At 47.7% G+C, this 21,276-nt stretch overlaps 15 non-coding genes and 3 pseudogenes across 15 annotated transcripts; 16 read left to right on the top strand and 2 right to left on the bottom strand.

The window, feature by feature from the left end:
- Positions 1-6,848: 6,848 nt before the first annotated feature.
- LOC135020242 (U1 spliceosomal RNA) lies at positions 6,849-7,012 on the top strand. The gene has a single exon (XR_010217694.1). It is a non-coding gene; the product is annotated as a U1 spliceosomal RNA (small nuclear RNA).
- A 152-nt stretch (positions 7,013-7,164) lies between these two features.
- LOC135020151 (U1 spliceosomal RNA) lies at positions 7,165-7,327 on the top strand. Its single transcript, XR_010217627.1, has one exon. It is a non-coding gene; the product is annotated as a U1 spliceosomal RNA (small nuclear RNA).
- Positions 7,328-7,998: 671 nt separating this feature from the next.
- LOC135020058 (U1 spliceosomal RNA) lies at positions 7,999-8,162 on the top strand. The gene has a single exon (XR_010217542.1). It is a non-coding gene; the product is annotated as a U1 spliceosomal RNA (small nuclear RNA).
- Positions 8,163-8,314: 152 nt separating this feature from the next.
- Positions 8,315-8,450, top strand: LOC135020182 (U1 spliceosomal RNA; annotated as a pseudogene).
- A 698-nt stretch (positions 8,451-9,148) lies between these two features.
- On the top strand, positions 9,149-9,312 carry LOC135020056 (U1 spliceosomal RNA). The gene has a single exon (XR_010217540.1). It is a non-coding gene; the product is annotated as a U1 spliceosomal RNA (small nuclear RNA).
- A 152-nt stretch (positions 9,313-9,464) lies between these two features.
- Positions 9,465-9,627, top strand: LOC135020130 (U1 spliceosomal RNA). Its single transcript, XR_010217607.1, has one exon. It is a non-coding gene; the product is annotated as a U1 spliceosomal RNA (small nuclear RNA).
- A 671-nt stretch (positions 9,628-10,298) lies between these two features.
- Positions 10,299-10,462, top strand: LOC135020072 (U1 spliceosomal RNA). The gene has a single exon (XR_010217556.1). It is a non-coding gene; the product is annotated as a U1 spliceosomal RNA (small nuclear RNA).
- A 152-nt stretch (positions 10,463-10,614) lies between these two features.
- LOC135020181 (U1 spliceosomal RNA) lies at positions 10,615-10,756 on the top strand (annotated as a pseudogene).
- Positions 10,757-11,448: 692 nt separating this feature from the next.
- On the top strand, positions 11,449-11,612 carry LOC135020022 (U1 spliceosomal RNA). The gene has a single exon (XR_010217507.1). It is a non-coding gene; the product is annotated as a U1 spliceosomal RNA (small nuclear RNA).
- Positions 11,613-11,764: 152 nt separating this feature from the next.
- On the top strand, positions 11,765-11,927 carry LOC135020100 (U1 spliceosomal RNA). The gene has a single exon (XR_010217583.1). It is a non-coding gene; the product is annotated as a U1 spliceosomal RNA (small nuclear RNA).
- A 671-nt stretch (positions 11,928-12,598) lies between these two features.
- LOC135020243 (U1 spliceosomal RNA) lies at positions 12,599-12,762 on the top strand. The gene has a single exon (XR_010217695.1). It is a non-coding gene; the product is annotated as a U1 spliceosomal RNA (small nuclear RNA).
- A 152-nt stretch (positions 12,763-12,914) lies between these two features.
- Positions 12,915-13,076, top strand: LOC135020179 (U1 spliceosomal RNA). The gene has a single exon (XR_010217649.1). It is a non-coding gene; the product is annotated as a U1 spliceosomal RNA (small nuclear RNA).
- A 671-nt stretch (positions 13,077-13,747) lies between these two features.
- LOC135020090 (U1 spliceosomal RNA) lies at positions 13,748-13,911 on the top strand. Its single transcript, XR_010217573.1, has one exon. It is a non-coding gene; the product is annotated as a U1 spliceosomal RNA (small nuclear RNA).
- A 152-nt stretch (positions 13,912-14,063) lies between these two features.
- LOC135020145 (U1 spliceosomal RNA) lies at positions 14,064-14,226 on the top strand. The gene has a single exon (XR_010217622.1). It is a non-coding gene; the product is annotated as a U1 spliceosomal RNA (small nuclear RNA).
- A 671-nt stretch (positions 14,227-14,897) lies between these two features.
- On the top strand, positions 14,898-15,061 carry LOC135020152 (U1 spliceosomal RNA). The gene has a single exon (XR_010217628.1). It is a non-coding gene; the product is annotated as a U1 spliceosomal RNA (small nuclear RNA).
- Positions 15,062-15,213: 152 nt separating this feature from the next.
- Positions 15,214-15,355, top strand: LOC135020212 (U1 spliceosomal RNA; annotated as a pseudogene).
- A 2,590-nt stretch (positions 15,356-17,945) lies between these two features.
- Positions 17,946-18,108, bottom strand: LOC135020196 (U1 spliceosomal RNA). The gene has a single exon (XR_010217660.1). It is a non-coding gene; the product is annotated as a U1 spliceosomal RNA (small nuclear RNA).
- Positions 18,109-18,260: 152 nt separating this feature from the next.
- Positions 18,261-18,424, bottom strand: LOC135020096 (U1 spliceosomal RNA). Its single transcript, XR_010217579.1, has one exon. It is a non-coding gene; the product is annotated as a U1 spliceosomal RNA (small nuclear RNA).
- Between the last annotated feature and the right edge of the window lie 2,852 nt (positions 18,425-21,276).

The following is a 21,276-nucleotide window of genomic DNA, read 5'->3' on the forward strand; positions in this document are numbered from 1 at the left end:
CACCCAGAACTAAAGTCTTTCTTAAAGTGCCCATGTCTCCTGCGGAGCCCGTCTATCCCCATGGGCCTTACGGAGTCCCCAGCATCCTCTAGGACGTTAGAGAAAATAGGATTTTAATACCTACCGGTAAATCCTTTTCTCTTAGTCCGTAGAGGATGCTGGGCACCCGTCCCAGTGCGTACTGTGTCTGCAGTTATTAAATGGCCCTTAACTCCAGAACATTTATGTGGAGACAACTTTCCCGACTTGACCATCTTCCTTGGACGTTTTCCCCCTGTGTGATTGCTCCCCAGCCTCGGAGGGTTGCATCCATGGTCCCTAGGATCCAGTCCTGGATCCCGAACCTTCGCCCCTCTAGGAGGTGAGAACTGAGTGTGCAGCAACCAATGGAGTGAGATTCCGGTCTTGGAAGACAGGATTATCCTCCGGTGCGTGTGTAGGTGGGATCCGGACCACTTGTCCAACAGGTCCCACTGGAACACTCTGGCATGGAACCTGCCAAACTGAATGGGCTTGTAGGCCGCAACCATCTTCCCCAGCAACCAAATGCATTGATGGATTAACACTCTTGCTGGTTTCAGAATTTGTTTGACCAGACTCTGGATCTCCAGAGCCTTTCCACTGGAAGAAAACCTCTTCTGTGTCCAGTATCACTCCCAAAAACAACAACCGCGTCATTGGGACCAACTGCGATTTTGGCAAGTTTAGGAGCCAACCATGTTGTTGAAGAACTGTCAGGGAGAGTGCAATGTTTTGCACTAACTGGTCCCTGGATCTCGCCTTTATCAAGAGATCATCCAAGTACGGGATAATTGTTACTCCTTGCTTGCGATCACCCTGGTGAAAATCCTCAGAGCCGTGGACAGACCAAACGGCAATGTCTGAAATTGGTAATGACAATACTGAATTGCAAACCTCAGGTAGCTTGATGCAGAGGCTAAATGGGAACATGTAAGTAGGCATCCTTTATGTCTACTAAAACCATGAAATCTCCTTCCTCCGGACTGGAGATCACTGCACTGAGAGATTCCATCTTGAAATTGAATTTCCTTAGGTAGAAATTGAGGGATTTCAGATTTCAGATTGGTCTGACTGAGCCGTCCGGCTTAGGGACCACGAAGAGGCTTGAATAAAAACCTTCTCCCTGCTGACTAAGGCCGATTTGAACAATCGGTGAGGGGGAACATCTTGAAACCCCAGTTTGTACCCTTGGGACACTATTTGTAAAACACACGAGTCCATGTCCGAATGAATCCAGAACTGACTGAAGAGTTTTAGACGTGCCCCCACTGGTGCGGGCTCCTGCAAGAGAGCCCCAGCGTCATGCAGTGGATTTGGCAGAAGCAGAGGATGATCTCTGCTCCTGCGATCTTGAAGAGGATGCAGACCTCTTCTCTCTTCTCCTTCCTCTACCTGCAAAGAAAGGGGAATCTTAACTTCTTGCATATCTATTGGGCCGAAATGACTGCATCAGATAATGATGCGTCTTCATCCGTTGGGAGGGAACATAGGGCAAGAAGGTTGACTTACCTGCGGGAGCTGCCGAGATCAAATTAACTAGGCAGTCACCAAACAAGGCTTCACCTTCATAGGGAAGAGACTCCCTTTCTTCTTGGAGTCAGCATCAGCATTCTCTTGGTGAATCCACAATGCCCTCCTATCCGAGACTGTAATGAAATTGGCCCGTGAACTCAAGAGTCCTATATCCCTTGCAGTCTCAAGTAAGTATGCTGCAGTGTCCTTGATATGATACAACGTAAGGAGTATCCCATCTCTCCAGGGTATCTATATCGGATGACAAGGTATTCGACCAATTCTTGAATACTACTACTCACCCATGCACATGTAATGGCAGGTCTAAGTAATGTACCCGTGGTTACATAACTAGAAATAATGTAGCTTCCTGCATACGATCCGCTGGATTTGTTAGAGGGCCCCGTGCAGAACAGGGGGTGACTCCCACTTTATTCTGTCCGCGGCGGGAAATGAATAAACAACCAGAATCCTTTTGGGGATTTGAAACCATCTTGTCGAGCTGGCCCAGACTTTCTCAAACAGAGATGGAGGAACGTTACATCAGCTTTCATTATATATCTATATATACATACATATAGACCCCTTTGTCAGGAACAGCAGGGTCTTCAGTGATTTTAATATGTCCTTAATATCCACAATCATGTACTGAATGCTCCTTGCCAATATTGGATCTAATCAGGAAACATTATGGTCGACATAGGAATCAGTATCCGTGTCAGTATCAGTGTGTAGTAACTGGGCAAAATAACATTTTTGCGACCCCGCGGGGCCTGAGGGAAAAGAAACATAGCCATGAACATCACATCTATTCTCTACGTCTGTGTCTGGGACACAGATTTATCCAACCTTACTCTGATATTACTGAAACATTTACCCAGTCAGTTATTGGTGGTGCCAACAGGGCCACCATCATATGTATGCATTCCTAATATAGTTTCCTCTTGGGAAAAACATTCAGCCACTGACATGTTGACACACATGTACCAAGTACCCACAGACACACCGGCTTATGGGGGACAGACCGTCAGTAAATCTGTCAGAGGGACACAGCACGAGTGGAGAGGCCGCAGCAGAAATGTCTGCACTGGTGTCAGTAGGTGACTGAGGCAGGGATGACTGGGAGATAGTGGGTGACTGAAGCATGTATGAGTGGGAGATAGTGGGTGACTGAGGCCGGGGTGACTGGGAGATAGTGGGTGACAGGGAGATAGTGGGTTACTGAGGGAGGGGTGATAGGAAGGGGTTGGGTAAGTATGGGAAGAAAGTGGGTGACAGGGATAATAAATGACTAAGGCAGGGGTGATAGGGAGATAGTGGATGACTGTGGCAGGGGTGACAGGGACAGTAAGAGACTGAGGCAGGGGTGACAGGGATAGTGGCTGACTGAGGCAGGGGTGACTGGGAGATAGTGGGTGACTGAGGCAGGGTTGACAGGGATAGTGGGTGACTGAAGCAGGGGTGATAGGGTGACAGTGGGTGACTAAAGCAGGGGTGACTGGTATAGTGGGTGACTGAGGCAGGGATCGCAGGTATAGTGGTTGACTGAGGCAGCGGTGACTGGGAGATAGTGGGTAACTGAGGCAGGGGTGACAGGGAAAGTGTGTGACTCAGGCAGGGGTGATAGGGAGATAGTGGGCAGCATATCTCTGCGTCACTGCAGCAGCACATTCCTGCTTCAATGACAGCAGCACATCCCTGCCTCACTTATAGCAGCACATCCCTGCCTCGCTGACAGCAGCACATCCCTGCCTCGCTGACAGCAGCACATCCCTGCCTCGCTGACAGCAGCACATCCCTGCTTCGCTGACAGCAGCACATCCCTGCTTCGCTGACAGCAGCACATCCCTGCTTCGCTGACAGCAGCACATCCCTGCCTCGCTGACAGCAGCACATCCCTGTCTCGCTGACAGCAGCACAGCACTGCTTCGCTGACAGCAGCACATCACTGCTTCACTACCAGCAGCACATCCCTGCCTCACTGGCAGCAGCACATCCCTGCCTTACTGACAGCTGTATATAGTGCCTAATTCAGACCTGATCCCTGCTGTGCATATTCACACAACAGGAGATCAGGTCTGAAGTGCGTGTGTGCTGGTGCCGCAGTGCACCGGCACATGCCAGAGATGCGATCAGCATCTCTGCCCAGTGAGCGCCTCTGCCTGATTGACAGGCAGAGGCGGTCACTGGGCAGGAGGAGTCGGGCCAGCGGCGTTGTGCCGCCATTTTGGGGGCACAGTCAGGACAACGCAGACATGACCGGACCGTATGGGGGCGGGCCGTGACGGCTGCGTGACCCGGACAGCAACGGGCCTTATTTACTAAAATCTCAGATAAATTTTATGGCATTTATGTGCAGTCTAGTTTGCACAGTTGATAGAGTGTTGATCTTGCACTATCAATGTAAGCCTCACATAGGTTTGATACACATGTAAGTTTGTTTTTATTTTACTACATTGTGGTTTGTGGCTCTATACCATGTAATGCATGTCTTTTAACAGTAGTCAAGTCTTCCAATGTGCTTGTTAGTGAAACCCAATAGATAGCTTTATTTTATTTTGTTTCTTCAAATATTGAATGCATATGTCTTATAACTTTTTTTTTTAAATATATATACATTTTTATTATAAGATTTTCAATGACACAAGTACATACAAGTTGCAGATTATGGATTGTGAAGGACAAATCAACCATATAAACAATTTAAGCAATTTAAATTACATGCAGGTAGTAGAATATCAAACTCCTTCGATGAGAGTTGGTCGTAATAAACTAGGATAGAAAAGAATAAAGTAGAAAATAAGATTTTAAACCTACCGGTAAATCTTTTTCTCGTAGTCCGTAGAGGATGCTGGGGACTCCGTAAGGACCATGGGGATAGACAGGCTCCACAGGAGACATGGGCACTTTAAGAAAGACTTTAGTTCTGGGTGTGCACTGGCTCCTCCCTCTATGCCACAGTTAGAGAAACTGTGCCCAGAGGAGACGGACAGTATGAGGAAAGGATTTTGTTAATCCAGGGCAAGATTCATACCAGCCACACCAATCACACCGTATAACTTGTGATAAACTACCCAGTTATCAGTATGAAAAAACAACATAGCATCAGTGCAGGACCGATGCAACTATAACATAACCCTTATTGAAGCAATAACTATATACAAGTATTGCAGAAGTAGTCCGCACTTGGGACGGGCGCCCAGCATCCTCTACGGTCTACGAGAAAAAGATTTACCGGTAGGTTTAAAATCTTATTTTCTCTAACGTCCTAGAGGATGCTGGGGACTCCGTAAGGACCATGGGGATTATACCAATGCTCCAAAACGGGCGGGAGAGTGCGGATGACTCTGCAGCACCGATTGAGCAAACATGAGTTCCTCCTCAGCCAGGGTATCAAACTTATAGTATTTTGCAAAGGTGTTTGAACCCGACCAAGTAGCAGCTTGACACAGCTGTAGTGCCGAGACCCCTCGGGCAGCCGCCCAAGAAGAGCCCACTTTCCTCGTGGAATGGGCCTTGACCGATTTCAGTAACTGCAATCCAGCCATAGAATGCGCTTGCTGAATCGTGTTACAAATCCGGCGAGCAATAGCCTGTTTTGAAGCAGGGGCACCAATCTGCTTCTCCCAGGGCAAGGCTCACCCATTTGAACTTGCCACACGTGAAGTCAGTTCAGACACTGCCAGCCTGAGTCAGGTCATTCCCCTCATCAGGCTTTTGCAGAAGAAGCTGGAGACATTGAAGGAGGAGCTAAAACAGAGCGATTCCACTAGGCATGTGGAACTTGTGGATGGAGCCCTTAATTCGCTTAACCAGGATTCAATCTGTTGAAATCAGAGCACTACATTTTGGCCACCGTGCTCGATCCTAGATTTAAAACCTACATTGTATCTCTCTTTCCGGCAGACACAAGTCTGCAGAGGTTCAAAGACCTGCTGGTGAGAAAATTGTCAAGTCAAGCGGAACGTGACCCGTCAACAGCTCCTCCTTCACATTCTCCCGCAACTGGGGGTGCGAGGAAAAGGCTAAGAATTCCGAGCCCACCCGCCTGCAATAAGCAATCCAACTGCAAAAATTGCTAAGAGCATACGCATGCGCCTGCATTTTCTGTGGCACCCCGCAGATAATGCGATCGCCTCTGACTGTCAATCGGTGCGGGGGGGTCAGCAACACTCCATTTCAAAGTCGGAGATGGAGCGGTGCGGGGGCAGGGCTTCAACGGAGAAACAGGAGGCGTGGTCAGAGCGGCTGCATGACATCACATGCAGCCGCTGCGATCACAAAAATGGTGGCGGCTTCCTGCGCACACGTACAGTCTGCACCAACAGGAGGCTAAACCATTTTTTATGATCACGCTGAACTGCACTGAGACTGCAATTTCAGCGTGGTCAAGAAGGGAGGCGGCATGCTGGGTGGCCATGCCCTGTGATGGGTGGCCCCAGCATGCGAACCAAAGGATTGCAAATTCTGTTACTTAGCAGAATGTGCAATCCTTACTGAATTAGGCCCATTGATTACAAAATTATAAACAATATTTGAAGTTTTTCTTCAGGGACTAACACAAAAGATGCTTGGGGCTACTAACACATGGGTAAGCCACGTAAAGCTTCCCATGGGTCAGTGGCATCACAACGGGGTTGCGGCACACACCCGAGTGTCACCCGCCAAGGGGGGTGACACCAAAGTGCCGGCTCTTCTTCAGTGACAGAATATGGGTGTTTCACTGTGACATTACGTGCAACACCAAGTTTCTGTCACTGTGCAGGAGCCAGCACTACTCACACACTAGTCCCCGGGTGCAGCCCCCAACCCCCGGGATACCCGCAGCAACAAAATGGTGATTCAGGCCACGCCCCTACCTATGAGACCATGCCTCCTTTTTACCATTGCGCTGCTTATCTGCGCGCACTGCATTACAATCTCCCTCGCCGCCTCTCTGGGTGTCACCAGTGATAGTGACACCTCTGCCATGCTTGTAGCAGCTGGTCCTAAGATCTACGCCTCCAGCCCTGAGTGTTTTCCCTTGTGACTTGTTGATCATCATAGCGAAGCAGATGCTTACAGAAAACTGCAGGTGCTTAGATTGAAAAGAAAAACATTGACGAACCCATCATTTCAGCGACAGGGTCTGCCACACGACTGACTGAAATGACTGGTTGGTTTGGGCCCCCACCAAAAAAGAATCAATCAATCTCTCCTTGCACAAACTGGCTTTACAGAGGCAAGATGTCCTCCCTTGTGCTGCCTCAGTTGAATCTCCTTTACTTGACAGAGATGTGCCTGAGCAGCGGCCCTCCCCAGCCCTATCCCAAATCATACTTATTTTGCATAGGAGATACCATGGTCATGAAGATTGTTCTCCCAGGGTGAGGTTCATTCATTGCATTCTGGGTATGCTGACCCCTGTGATTTCCCCAAATGTGGGAAACTCAACTGCATTATTTGTGGTAGTGGGGGACTGTGTTTGTGCTTTCTTCTGGTCAACTCTGGTAAAAATCAGATTTCTTTGTCTCAGATCTTCCTCTAGCCTTGTTCCTCTTTCGAGAGTTCCCTTGTGCTGCCTCAGTTGGATCTCCTTCACTTGACAGGGGGGTACCCGAGCAGCGACCCTCCCCAGCTCTAGCCCAACTCCTACTTACCTGCCAGGTGAGATACTATGATCATGTAGGTGCTTCTCCCAGGGCAAGGCTCACCCATTGCACTCTGGGTGTGCTGCCCCTGTGATTTCCCCAAATGTGGGAAACTTGACTGCATAATTTGTGTTTCCCCTGGTCGGCTCTCGTATAATTCAGATCTCTTTGTCTCAGGTCTCTCTCCAGCCTAGTTTGCTGTCTGTTTCCACTTCTCTTTTCTTGAGCCGCTCCCTTCTATGCCCTTGCGCACTATCCTAACTTCTCCCGTCTGCTTACTTTGTGCCTTCCAACACACAATGCAAACTACAGGTAGTGCTGCAGGGCCCTCACCCTTTTACTTGCCTCACAGAGCAGCTCTGGAGCTGTTACAGTGCCCAGCTGCTGCAAGAAATCAGCTTGAATGCTTCAGGGGCTGGGGCATTGCCAACATGAGCCCCACACCGAAGGAGGGTGGGGGTGTTTAATGCGAACTAAGGGTCATCCAAGCGCCGCAAAAGGCCGCCATGCCCTGCATACCCCTTTTCTCTTTTCATATGCAGATGAGGGTTCCAGCCAACTTTGGCCCACTGCTTGGATGACATCACCATATGCAAATCCATCTGCTGTAGGCCTTCCCCCAGGAATGCTTGCACTAGTTGTTGCATTTGGTTTGTTGTTTGGGGGTGCTTCAGTATTAGGCAGCCTTCTGCCCTCCCATGTTCATCTGAAAATATGTGTTCTCCCTGCAGTTGTTGTCCCCAGATGAGAGTTCCCTTGTGCTGCCTCAGTTGAATCTCCTTTACTTGACAGAGATGTGCCTGAGCAGCGGCCCTCCCCAGCCCTATCCCAAATCATACTTATTTTGCATAGGAGATACCATGGTCATGAAGATTGTTCTCCCATGGTGAGGTTCATTCATTGCATTCTGGGTATGCTGACCCCTGTGATTTCCCCAAATGTGGGAAACTCGACTGCATTATTTGTGGTAGAGGGGGACTGTGTTTGTGCTTTCCTCTGGTCAGCTCTGGTAAAAGTCAGATTTCTTTGTCTCAGATCTTCCTCTAGCCTTGTTCCTCTTTTGAGAGTTCCCTTGTGCTGCCTCAGTTGGATCTCCTTCACTTGACAGGGGGGTGCCCGAGCAGCGACCCTCCACAGCTCTAGCCCAACTCCTACTTACCTGCCAGGTGAGATACTATGATCATGTAGGTGCTTCTCCCAGGGCAAGGCTCACCCATTGCACTCTGGGTGTGCTGCCCCTGTGATTTCCCCAAATGTGGGACACTTGACTGCATAATTTGTGGTTCCCCTAGTCGGCTCTCGTATAATTCAGATCTCTTTGTCTCAGGTCTCTCTCCAGCCTAGTTTGCTGTCTGTTTCCACTTCTCTTTTCTTGAGCCGCTCCCTTCTATGCCCTTGCGCACTATCCTGACTTCTCCCGTCTGCTTACTTTGTGCCTTCCAATGCACAATGCAAACTACAGGTAGTGCTGCAGGGCCCACACGCTTTTACTTGCCTTACAGAGCAGCTCTGGAGCTGTTACGGTGCCCAGCTGCTGCAAGAAATCAGCTTGAATGCTTCAGGGGCTGGGGCATTGCCAACATGAGCCCCACACCGAAGGAGGGTGGGGGTGTTTAATGCGAACTAAGGGTCATCCAAGCGCCGCAAAAGGCCGCCATGCCCTGCATACCCCTTTTCTCTTTTCATATGCAGACGAGGGTTGAAGCCAACTTTGACCCACTGCTTGGATGGCATTACCATATGCAAATCAATCTGCTGCAGGCCTTCCCCCAGGAATGCTTGCACTAGTTGTTGCATTTGGTTTGTTGTTTGGGGGTGCTTCAGTATTAGGCAGCCTTCTGCCCTCCCATGTTCATCTGAAAATATGTGTACTCCCTGCAGTTGTTGTCCCCAGATGAGAGTTCCCTTGTGCTGCCTCAGTTGAATCTCCTTTACTTGACAGAGATGTGCCTGAGCAGCGGCCCTCCCCAGCCCTATCCCAAATCATACTTATTTTGCATTGGAGATACCATGGTCATGAAGATTGTTCTCCCAGGGTGAGGTTCATTCATTGCATTCTGGGTATGCTGACCCCTATGATTTCCCCAAATGTGGGAAACTCGACTGCATTATTTGTGGTAGTGGGGGACTGTGTTTGTGCTTTCTTCTGGTCAACTCTGGTAAAAGTCAGATTTCTTTGTCTCAGATCTTCCTCTAGCCTTGTTCCTCTTTCGAGAGTTCCCTTGTGCTGCCTCAGTTGGATCTCCTTCACTTGACAGGGGGGTACCCGAGCAGCGACCCTCCCCAGCTCTAGCCCAACTCCTACTTACCTGCCAGGTGAGATACTATGATCATGTAGGTGCTTCTCCCAGGGCAAGGCTCACCCATTGCACTCTGGGTGTGCTGTCCCTGTGATTTCCCCAAATGTGGAAAACTTGACTGCATAATTTGTGTTTCCCCTGGTCGGCTCTCGTATAATTCAGATCTCTTTGTCTCAGGTCTCTCTCCAGCCTAGTTTGCTGTCTGTTTCCACTTCTCTTTTCTTGAGCCGCTCCCTTCTATGCCCTTGCGCACTATCCTGACTTCTCCCGTCTGCTTACTTTGTGCTTTCCAATGCACAATGCAAACTACAGGTAGTGCTGCAGGGCCCACACCCTTTTACTTGCCTTACAGAGCAGCTCTGGGGCTGTTACAGTGCCCAGCTGCTGCAAGAAATCAGCTTGAATGCTTCAGGGGCTGGGGCATAGCCAACATGAGTCCCACACCGAAGGAGGGTGGAGGTGTTTAATGCGAACTAGGGGTCATCCAAGCGCCGCAAAAGGCCGCCATGCCCTGCACGCCCCTTTTCTCTTTTCATATGCAGACGAGGGTTGAAGCCAACTTTGACCCACTGCTTGGATGGCATTACCATATGCAAATCAATCTGCTGCAGGCCTTCCCCCAGGAATGCTTGCACTAGTTGTTGCATTTGGTTTGTTGTTTGGGGGTGCTTCAGTATTAGGCAGCCTTCTGCCCTCCCATGTTCATCTGAAAATATGTGTTCTCCCTGCAGTTGTTGTCCCCAGATGAGAGTTCCCTTGTGCTGCCTCAGTTGAATCTCCTTTACTTGACAAAGATGTGCCTGAGCAGCGGCCCTCCCCAGCCCTATCTCAAATCATACTTATTTTGCATAGGAGATACCATGGTCAAGAAGATTGTTCTCCCAGGGTGAGGGTCATTCATTGCATTCTGGGTATGCTGACCCCTGTGATTTCCCCAAATGTGGGAAACTTGACTGCATTATTTGTAGTAGTGGGGGACTGTGTTTGTGCTTTCCTCTGGTCAGCTCTGGTAAAAGTCAGATTTTTTTGTCTCATTTCTTCCTCTAGCCTTATTCTTCTTTTGAGAGTTCCCTTGTGCTGCCTCAGTTGGATCTCCTTCACTTGACAGAAGGGTGCTTGAGCAGCGACCCTCCCCAGCTATAGCCCAACTCCTACTTACCTGCCAGGTGAGATACTATGATCATGAAGCTGCTTCTCCCAGGGCAAGGCTCACCCATTGCACTCTGGGTGTGCTGCTCCTGCGATTTCCCCAAATGTGGGACACTTGACTGCATAATTTGTGTTTCCCCTGGTCGGCTCTCATATAATTCAGATCTCTTTGTCTCAGGTCTCTCTCCAGCCTAGTTTGCTGTCTGTTTCCACTTCTCTTTTCTTGAGCCGCTCCCTTCTATGCCCTTGCGCACTATCCTGACTTCCCCCGTCTGCTTACTTTGTGCCTTCCAATGCACAATGTGAACTACAGGTAGTGCTGCAGGACCCACACCCTTTTACTTGCCTTACAGAGCAGCTCTGGAGCTGTTACAGTGCCCAGCTGCTGCAAGAAATCAGCTTGAATGCTTCAGGGGCTGGGGCATTGCCAACATGAGCCCCACACCGAAGGAGGGTGGGGGTGTTTAATGCAAACTAAGGGTCATCCAAGCGCCGCAAAAGGCCGCCATGCCCTGCATACCCCTTTTCTCTTTTCATATGCAGATGAGGGTTCCAGCCAACTTTGGCCCACTGCTTGGATGACATCACTGTATGCAAATCCGTCTTCTGCAGACCTTCCCTCAGGAATGCTTGTACTAGTTGTTGCATTTGGTTTGTTGTTTGGGGGTGCTTCAGTATTAGGCAGCCTTCTGCCCTCCCATGTTCATTTGAAAATATGTGTTCTCCCTGCAGTTGTTGTCCCCAGATGAGAGTTCCCTTGTGCTGCCTCAGTTGAATCTCCTTTACTTGACAGAGATATGCCTGAGCAGCAGCCCTCCACAGCCCTATCCCAAATCATACTTATTTTGCATAGGAGTTACCATGGTCATGAAGATTGTTCTCCCAGGGTGAGGTTCATTCATTGCATTCTGGGTATGCTGACCCCTGTGATTTCCCCAAATGTGGGAAACTCGACTGCATTATTTGTGGTAGTGGGGGACTGTGTTTGTGCTTTCCTCTGGTCAGCTCTGGTAAAAGTTAGATTTCTTTGTCTCAGATCTTCCTCTAGCCTTGTTCTTCTTTCGAGAGTTCCCTTGTGCTGCCTCAGTTGGATCTCCTTCACTTGACAGGGGGGTGCCCGAACAGCTACCCTCCCCAGCTCTAGCCCAACTCCTACTTACCTGCCAGGTGAGATACTATGATCAGGAAGGTGCTTCTCTCAGGGCAAGGCTCACCCATTGCACTCTGGGTGTGCTGCTCCTGCGATTTCCCCAAATGTGGGACACTTGACTGCATAATTTGTGTTTCCTCTGGTCGGCTCTCGTATAATTCAGATCTCTTTGTCTCAGGTCTCTCTCCAGCCTAGTTTGCTGTCTGTTTCCACTTCTCTTTTCTTGAGCCGCTCCCTTCTATGCCCTTGCGCACTATCCTGACTTCTCCCGTCTGCTTACTTTGTGCCTTCCAACGCACAATGCGAACTACAGGTAGTGCTGCAGGGCCCACACCCTTTTAGTTGCCTTACAGAGCAGCTCTGGAGCTGTTACAGTGCCCAGCTGCTGCAAGAAATCAGCTGGAATGCTTCAGGGGCTGGGGCATTGCCAACATGAGCCCCACACCGAAGGAGGGTGGGGGTGTTTAATGCGAACTAAGGGTCATCCAAGCTCCGCAAAAGGCCGCCATGCCCTGCATACCCCTTTTCTCTTTTCATATGCAGATGAGGGTTCCAGCCAACTTTGGCCCACTGCTTGGATGACATCACTGTATGCAAATCCGTCTTCTGCAGACCTTCCCCCAGGAATGCTTGTACTAGTTGTTGCATTTGGTTTGTTGTTTGGGGGTGCTTCAGTATTAGGCAGCCTTCTGCCCTCCCATGTTCATTTGAAAATATGTGTTCTCCCTGCAGTTGTTGTCCCCAGATGAGAGTTCCCTTGTGCTGCCTCAGTTGAATCTCCTTTACTTGACAGATATATGCCTGAGCAGCGGCCCTCCCCAGCCCTATCCCAAATCATACTTATTTTGCATAGGAGATACCATGGTCATGAAGATTGTTCTCCCAGGGTGAGGTTCATTCATTGCATTCTGGGTATGCTGACCCCTGTGATTTCCCCAAATGTGGGAAACTCGACTGCATTATTTGTGATAGAGGGGGACTGTGTTTGTGCTTTCCTCTGGTCAGCTCTGGTAAAAGTCAGATTTCTTTGTCTCAGATCTTCCTCTAGCCTTGTTCTTCTTTCGAGAGTTCCCTTGTGCTGCCTCAGTTGGATCTCCTTCACTTGACAGGGGGGTGCCCGAGCAGCGACCCTCCCCAGCTCTAGCCCAACTCCTACTTACCTGCCAGGTGAGATACTATGATCAGGAAGTTGCTACTCCCAGGGCAAGGCTCACCCATTGCACTCTGGGTGTGCTGCTCCTGCGATTTCCCCAAATGTGGGAAACTTGACTGCATAATTTGTGTTTCCCCTGGTCGGCTCTCGTTAATTCAGATCTCTTTGTCTCAGGTCTCTCTCCAGCCTAGTTTGCTGTCTGTTTCCACTTCTCTTTTCTTGAGCCGCTCCCTTCTATGCCCTTGCGCACTATCCTGACTTCTCCCGTCTGCTTGCTTTGTGCTTTCCAATGCACAATGCAAACTACAGGTAGTGCTGCAGGGCCCACACCCTTTTACTTGCCTTACAGAGCAGCTCTGGGGCTGTTACAGTGCCCAGCTGCTGCAAGAAATCAGCTTGAATGCTTCAGGGGCTGGGGCATAGCCAACATGAGCCCCACACCGAAGGAGGGTGGAGGTGTTTAATGCGAACTAGGGGTCATCCAAGCGCCGCAAAAGGCCGCCATGCCCTGCACGCACCTTTTCTCTTTTCATATGCAGATGAGGGTTGAAGCCAACTTTGACCCACTGCTTGGATGGCATTACCATATGCAAATCAATCTGCTGCATGCCTTCCCCCAGGAATGCTTGCACTAGTTGTTGCATTTGGTTTGTTGTTTGGGGGTGCTTCAGTATTAGGCAGCCTTCTGCCCTCCCATGTTCATCTGAAAATATGTGTTCTCCCTGCAGTTGTTGTCCCCAGATGAGAGTTCCCTTGTGCTGCCTCAGTTGAATCTCCTTAACTTGACAGAGATGTGCCTGAGCAGCGGACCTCCCCAGCCCTATCTCAAATCATACTTATTTTGCATAGGAGATACCATGGTCAAGAAGATTGTTCCCCCAGGGTGAGGGTCATTCATTGCATTCTGGGTATGCTGACCCCTGTGATTTCCCCAAATGTGGGAAACTTGACTGCATTATTTGTAGTAGTGGGGGACTGTGTTTGTGCTTTCCTCTGGTCAGCTCTGGTAAAAGTCAGATTTCTTTGTCTCATTTCTTCCTCTAGCCTTATTCTTCTTTTGAGAGTTCCCTTGTGCTGCCTCAGTTGGATCTCCTTCACTTGACAGAGGGGTGCTTGAGCAGCGACCCTCCCCAGCTATAGCCCAACTCCTACTTACCTGCCAGGTGAGATACTATGATCATGAAGGTGCTTCTCCCAGGGCAAGGCTCACCCATTGCACTCTGGGAGTGCTGCTCCTGCGATTTCCCCAAATGTGGGACACTTGACTGCATAATTTGTGTTTCCCCTGGTCGGCTCTCGTATAATTCAGATCTCTTTGTCTCAGGTCTCTCTCCAGCCTAGTTTGCTGTCTGTTTCCACTTCTCTTTTCTTGAGCCGCTCCCTTCTATGCCCTTGCGCACTATCCTGACTTCTCCCGTCTGCTTACTTTGTGCCGTCCAATGCACAATGCGAACTACAGGTAGTGCTGCAGGACCCACACCCTTTAACTTGCCTTACAGAGCAGCTCTGGAGCTGTTACAGTGCCCAGTTGCTGCAAGAAATCAGCTTGAATGCTTCAGGGGCTGGGGCATTGCCAACATGAGCCCCACACCGAAGGAGGGTGGGGGTGTTTAATGCGAACTAAGGGTCATCCAAGCGCCGCAAAAGGCCGCCATGCCCTGCATACCCCTTTTCTCTTTTCATATGCAGATGAGGGTTCCAGCCAACTTTGGCCCACTGCTTGGATGACATCACTGTATGCAAATCCGTCTTCTGCAGACCTTCCCCCAGGAATGCTTGTACTAGTTGTTGCATTTGGTTTGTTGTTTGGGGGTGCTTCAGTATTAGGCAGCCTTCTGCCCTCCCATGTTCATTTGAAAATATGTGTTCTCCCTGCAGTTGTTGTCCCCAGATGAGAGTTCCCTTGTGCTGCCTCAGTTGAATCTCCTTTACTTGACAGAGATATGCCTGAGCAGCGGCCCTCCCCAGCCCTATCCCAAATCATACTTATTTTGCAGAGGAGATACCATGGTCATGAAGATTGTTCTCCCAGGGTGAGGTTCATTCATTGCATTCTGGGTATGCTGACCCCTGTGATTTCCCCAAATGTGGGAAACTCGACTGCATTATTTGTGGTAGTGGGGGACTGTGTTTGTGCTTTCCTCTGGTCAGCTCTGGTAAAAGTCAGATTTCTTTGTCTCAGATCTTCCTCTAGCCTTGTTCTTCTTTCGAGAGTTCCCTTGTGCTGCCTCAGTTGGATCTCCTTCACTTGACAGGGGGGTGCCCGAGCAGCGACCCTCCCCAGCTCTAGCCCAACTCCTACTTACCTGCCAGGTGAGATACTATGATCATGTTGGTGCTTCTCCCAGGGCAAGGCTCACCCATTGCACTCTGGGTGTGCAGCCCCTTTGATTTCCCCAAATGTGGGAAACTTGACTGCATAATTTGTGTTTCCCCTGGTCGGCTCTCATATAATTCAGATCTATTTGTCTCAGGTCTCTCTCCAGCCTAGTTTGCTGTCTGTTTCCACTTCTCTTTTCTTGAGCCGCTCCCTTCTATGCCCTTGCGCACTATCCTGACTTCTCCCGTCTGCTTACTTTGTGCCTTCCAATGCACAATGCGAACTACAGGTAGTGCTGCAGGGCCCACACCCTTTTACTTGCCTTACAGAGCAGCTCTGGAGCTGTTACAGTGCCCAGCTGCTGCAAGAAATCAGCTTGAATGCTTCAGGGGCTGGGGCATGGCCAACATGAGCCCCACACCGAAGGCTGGTGGGGGTGTTTAATGCTAACTAGGGGTCATCCAAGTGCCGCAAAAGGCCGCCATGCCCTGCATACCCCTTTTCTCTTTTCATATGCAGATAAGGGTTCCAGCCAACTTTGGCCCACTGCTTGGATGACATCACCGTATGCAATTCCATCTTCTGCAGACCTTCCCCAAGGAATGCTTGTACTAGTTGTTGCATTTGGTTTGTTGTTTGGGGGTGCTTCAGTATTAGGCAGCCTTCTGCCCTCCCATGTTCATCTGAAAATATGTGTTCTCCCTGCAGTTGTTGTCCCCAGATGAGAGTTCCCTTGTGCTGCCTCAGTTGAATCTCCTTTACTTGACAAGGGAGGCATTTTGGATTTTTTCTTTGGGTACCCTTACACCTGATGGTCTGATTGAGAGCATCGAACTGAACAACATTGGCAGTCTCTGAAGATTTTATCTATTGATTTACCTAATATATTATTTATTGAATATCCATTTATTGTATGTTTAATAAATAAACAAAATTATTAGAAGTAGCTATTTTGGAAACAGCTTTCCTCTTAGGATGAAACTGTATAATCCTGTTGTGTGTGTTCCTTTAAAGTTCTTTAGTAAAATCCACTAGTAATGATGAACATCAGATTTCTTCCTCCATCCTCTTTTTACACTTTCTCTTGGTTCTATATATATATATATTTTTTATTTTTTTATTTTTTTCCCTCCTTCTCCCAAAAGGCCCCCCTCCCTTCTCCCCCCCCCCTCCCTGTTTTAAATTTTTAAATCTTTAAATCTTTAAATCTTCGAATCCTTAAATTGTCTGTTTAATATTTATTTTTTCTTCAATTCTTTTTGTTGTTTAAGCAGCAATGTAATTATTCCAGGGGTTAAAATAATGAAATATAGAAATAATATTAACAAAAATTAAAGGTAAAAATGAATTGATAGAATGATCCCATTAAAAGTAAATAAATAATATGGATGTTAAGCTGAGCGGGTTGGATTCGAACATGGGACTCGCTGCATAGAGTGCAGGTGATGTTTCCCCTGCGCCACAAGAGCTGCTTTAGTAGTGGGTTGGATTTATGTTACCCTAAAAGGTTTTATATAAGTAAATGGGGATCCTTAGTGCTGGGTCTCTGAATTATGTGTATGTGATTATAGAGATGAGGTATTGATTGAAAGATTAGAGGTTAATCTGTATATAGATTATATATTTTCTGTTATTTTTTAAACCACCTTGTTGCTTATTTTATTATTATTTTTAATCACCATGTTGCTTATTTTTATATTATGAAATGCCTTTATATGTGCAATTGCAATTAGAAAGTTGTTCCATATGTGAGTCATTACATGTATGCATCCAATTAGTACATGTATGTATCCAATCAACTAATTAGTAATGCTATTGGTCCGGTGCATTTTAAAAAGAGCCTGCTAGGCTGCTGATGTATCCTCTGACGAAACCGCTCTTGGATAACAGCGGAGAAACGCGTAAGGAAGGTGACTACCAGACACTCTGATTGCTGAGATATAAGCCCATTCATGAACGAGCTACATCACGGCGGACGTCTGATGTAAAGACAGCGGTGAAGGGGAAAAAGCAATTTGAGACCGAGCAAAAGGAGGTCTCTACCCCACGGCAGGGAGGAATATCCCGACCGCGAGTGCCAATAAGATCCAGCCACGGTTAACGACTGAGGCAGCATAAGGGAACTCTCATCTGGGGACAACAACTGCAGGGAGAACACATATTTTCAGATGAACATGGGAGGGCAGAAGGCTGCCTAATACTGAAGCACCCCCAAACAACAAACCAAATGCAACAACTAGTGCAAGCATTCCTGGGGGAAGGCCTGCAGCAGATGGATTTGCATATGGTGATGTCATCCAAGCAGTGGGTCAAAGTTGGCGTCAACCCTCGTCTGCATATGAAAAGAGAAAAGGGGCGTGCAGGGCATGGCGGCCTTTTGCGGCGCTTGGATGACCCCTAGTTCGCATTAAACACCTCCACCCTCCTTCGGTGTGGGGCTCATGTTGGCTATGCCCCAGCCCCTGAAGCATTCAAGCTGATTTCTTGCAGCAGCTGGGCACTGTAACAGCTCCAGAGCTGCTCTGTAAGGCAAGTAAAAGGGCGTGGGCCCTGCAGCACTACCTGTAGTTTGTATTGTGCGTTGGAAGGCACAAAGTAAGCAGACGGGAGAAGTCAGGATAGTGAGCAAGGGCATTGAAGGGAGCGGCTCAAGAAAAGAGAAGTGGAAACAGACAGCAAACTAGGCTGGAGAGAGACCTGAGACAAAGAGATCTGAATTATACGAGAGCCGACCAGGGGAAACACAAATTATGCAGTCAAGTGTCCAACATTTGGGGAAACCGCAGGAGCAGCACACCCAGAGTGCAATGGGTGAGCCTTGCCCTGGGAGAAGCACCTTCATGATCATAGTATCTCACCTGGCAGGTAAGTAGGAGTTGGGCTAGAGCTGGGGAGGGTCGCTGCTCGGGCACCCCCCTGTCAAGTGAAGGAGATCCAACTGAGGCAGCACAAGGGAACTCTCGAAAGAAGAACAAGGCTAGAGGAAGATCTGAGATAAAGAAATCTGACTTTTACCAGAGCTGACCAGAGGAAAGCACAAACACAGTACCTCACTACCACAAATAATGCAGTCCAGTTTCCCACATTTGGGGAAATCACAGGGATCAGCATACCCAGAATGCAATGAATGAAACTCACCCTGGGAGAACAATCTTCATGACCATGGTATCTCCTATGCAAAATAAGTATGATTTGGGATAGGGCTGGGGAGGGCCGCTGCTCAGGCACATCTCTGTCAAGAATTTATAAAGTCTATACATATATATAACCAAATGTCAATATATATATATATATAGAACCCAGCGCTCCTATCAAAACTTATCTATTTCACCAATTTGTTGCTTATTTAATCTTTATACATCTATTAATTTTTACCATATATTATAAAATGCTGCTCCCATAGTTAGTACTGTTCTACCAATAATAAACCAAATTTTAAAGATAATCACACTTGTTATCAAGGGAGCGCAAAAAATAGAATATACAAGCTCTTTATTTTTTAAAAAATATATATAGACAGAAGAAACCCACATTCAACAAAATACAATGGAGTCAACATATATAGGCACCACTATCCATATCTAAATGTAATCAGTATCTATTTCATATTGCCCTTGATGACAACGGAATGTCTATTAAAGTGTCCAAAAAATCCTCCTGGATACAGCTGTTGTAATTTAATCGTTACTTTCCAATTGTAATTGATACATTAAATTCCTTCTTGTGGATGAACAGCAACAGTTGTAACCAACGCCTCTTATTTACTGCAGTTAAAGTTCATATGTAACTCACGTGAGTAATGAAAGAAAACAGGGGGAGAGCGCTGTGATGGTTGGTGAAACACAGCGGTATGCTACGACGTACCCACATTTGCATCCATGCATATATATATGTAGGTGTGTGTACGTCGGTGTGCGTCCAGGTGTCAACGCGTGTATGTATAGATGCAGTTGTGGGTACGTCTGTGTATGTCCACGTGTCAGAATGTGTATGTATAGATGCAGGTGTGGGAACGTCAGTGTAGGTTCAGATGTCAGCGCGTGTATGTATAGATGCAGGTGCTTGTATGTCCAGATGTCAGTGCATGTATGTATAGATGCAAGTGTGGGTACGTCGGTGTATGTCAATTTGTCAGCGCGTGTATATATAGATGCAGGTGCTTGTATGTTGGTGAATGTCCAGGTGTCAGCGTGTGTATGTATAGATGCAGGTGTGGGAATGTTAGTGTATGTCCAGGTGTCAGGGTGTGTATGTATGGATATTAGGTGTGGGTACATCAGTGTATGTCCAGGTGTCAGCGCATGTATGTATAGATGCAGGATAATAATCACACAGCGTGCCCCCCACCAACCACAAACCTCCCCCACCCCCCTGTATGACATAAACACCGCTAATTCCACTTACACACAATAATTTCAGTTTGCGACCAGGAGCCGGCAATGTATGTGCACCCAAATGAAGCCACTGTACATGCCCTGCAGGCTGCTATGTACTGCACATGTGCAACAAATTTAAATGCCCTATCTTTAAAATGGGGCATATTTTACTAAATTAAAAAAACCTGTAACTTTCTGTAAAACCTTAACCCCAAAAGGCACTACACTAACATCGGGGTGTAGAGTTGGATCTTGATCCAAGGCACCAACAGGCTAAAGCTTTGACTGTTCCCAGGATGCCTTGCACCGCCTCCTCTATAACCCTGCCCAGTGACGTAACTAGACCTTTGTGGTCCCCATAGCAAAATTCTGAATGGGCCCACCAGCACTCAACAAGAATGAGTGGCGTTTGGGGTCAGAAAAGTAGAGGGGAAGGGGTCTGACAGAGTAGGGGGCAGGACATGAATGAATAGAAACTGAGGTGTCCATTATATAAAGAAATACAGTATGTGTGTCTGTGTGTATATCACACACACACATATAAGGGAAATTCAAATGCCCTCAATTATTGCGCCCATTACACTCTGGTTTAGGTGCACAAAGCACCTAAACCTGAATAAAGTAATGGGCGCGATCGTGAAAAGACACCGTTTGGTTGCCCAAATGGGTCTCTTTGCACACATTTCAGCTTGTTTCCCCTGGGGGTAGCGAGCTGAAATAAACATGTCGCACCCGTTGGCAGCAACATTAGAATAGCTGCTGACGGGCACGATTGAGGGAGGAAAGGGACATTTGAATCCAGCCCATAGATGCAATGTGAATATGTAATTTGTACCTTCCTTTCTTAAAATGTATATAGTAGTGTATACACTAGAGGTCTTTCCGAACCCCCTAATCCTAACATTGTAATTTGCTTTAGGGCGCACCTCCAATTAGTCTAGTGTTTCGTATTTTCACATTAAATACTTTCTTGCATTGGTTGGTTAAAGATTAGATCGTATATTTTTCTAGATATAGCTGTGCATAGTCTACAAGGCTACATGCTTCTCCCCTAACTAGAGATGTGCAGCGGGCATTTTTCGTGTTTCATGTTTTGGTTTTGGATTCGGATCCGCAGTTGTGTTTTGGATACGGACGCGTTTTGGCAAAACCACCTTTTGGGTTTTGTATTCGGGTGATTTTTTTTTAAACCCTCAAACAGCTAAAATCATAGAATTTGGGGGTAATTTTGATCCTATGGTATTAAGCTCAATAACCATAATTTCTACTCCTTTCCAGTCTATTCTGAACACCTCACACCTCCCAATATTATTTTTAGTCCTAAAATTTGCACCAAGGTCCCTGGATGACTAAGCTAAGCGACCCAATTGGGCAGCACAAACACCTGGCCCATCTAGGAGTGGCACTGCAGTGTCAGACAGGATGGTACTTAAAAAAATAGCCCCAAACAGCACATGATGCAAAGATAAATAAAAAAAGAGGCGCAAGATGAAATTGTAGTGTGTCTCTCCTGCTCAGTGTCAGTTCTCAGTAGTATCCTCATCAGTGCTCAGTATCACTGCTCATTGTCTTGTGCTGCATTGTGGTGCTCAGTATACTAGAGTACATTACTAATAGTCCAGTGCTGCATCTTGCTGCTCAGTGTCAGTTCTAGTATCCTCATCA

The sequence above is a fragment of the Pseudophryne corroboree genome, unplaced genomic scaffold, assembly GCF_028390025.1.
Source record: "Pseudophryne corroboree isolate aPseCor3 unplaced genomic scaffold, aPseCor3.hap2 scaffold_345, whole genome shotgun sequence".
Taxonomy (NCBI): domain Eukaryota; kingdom Metazoa; phylum Chordata; class Amphibia; order Anura; family Myobatrachidae; genus Pseudophryne; species Pseudophryne corroboree.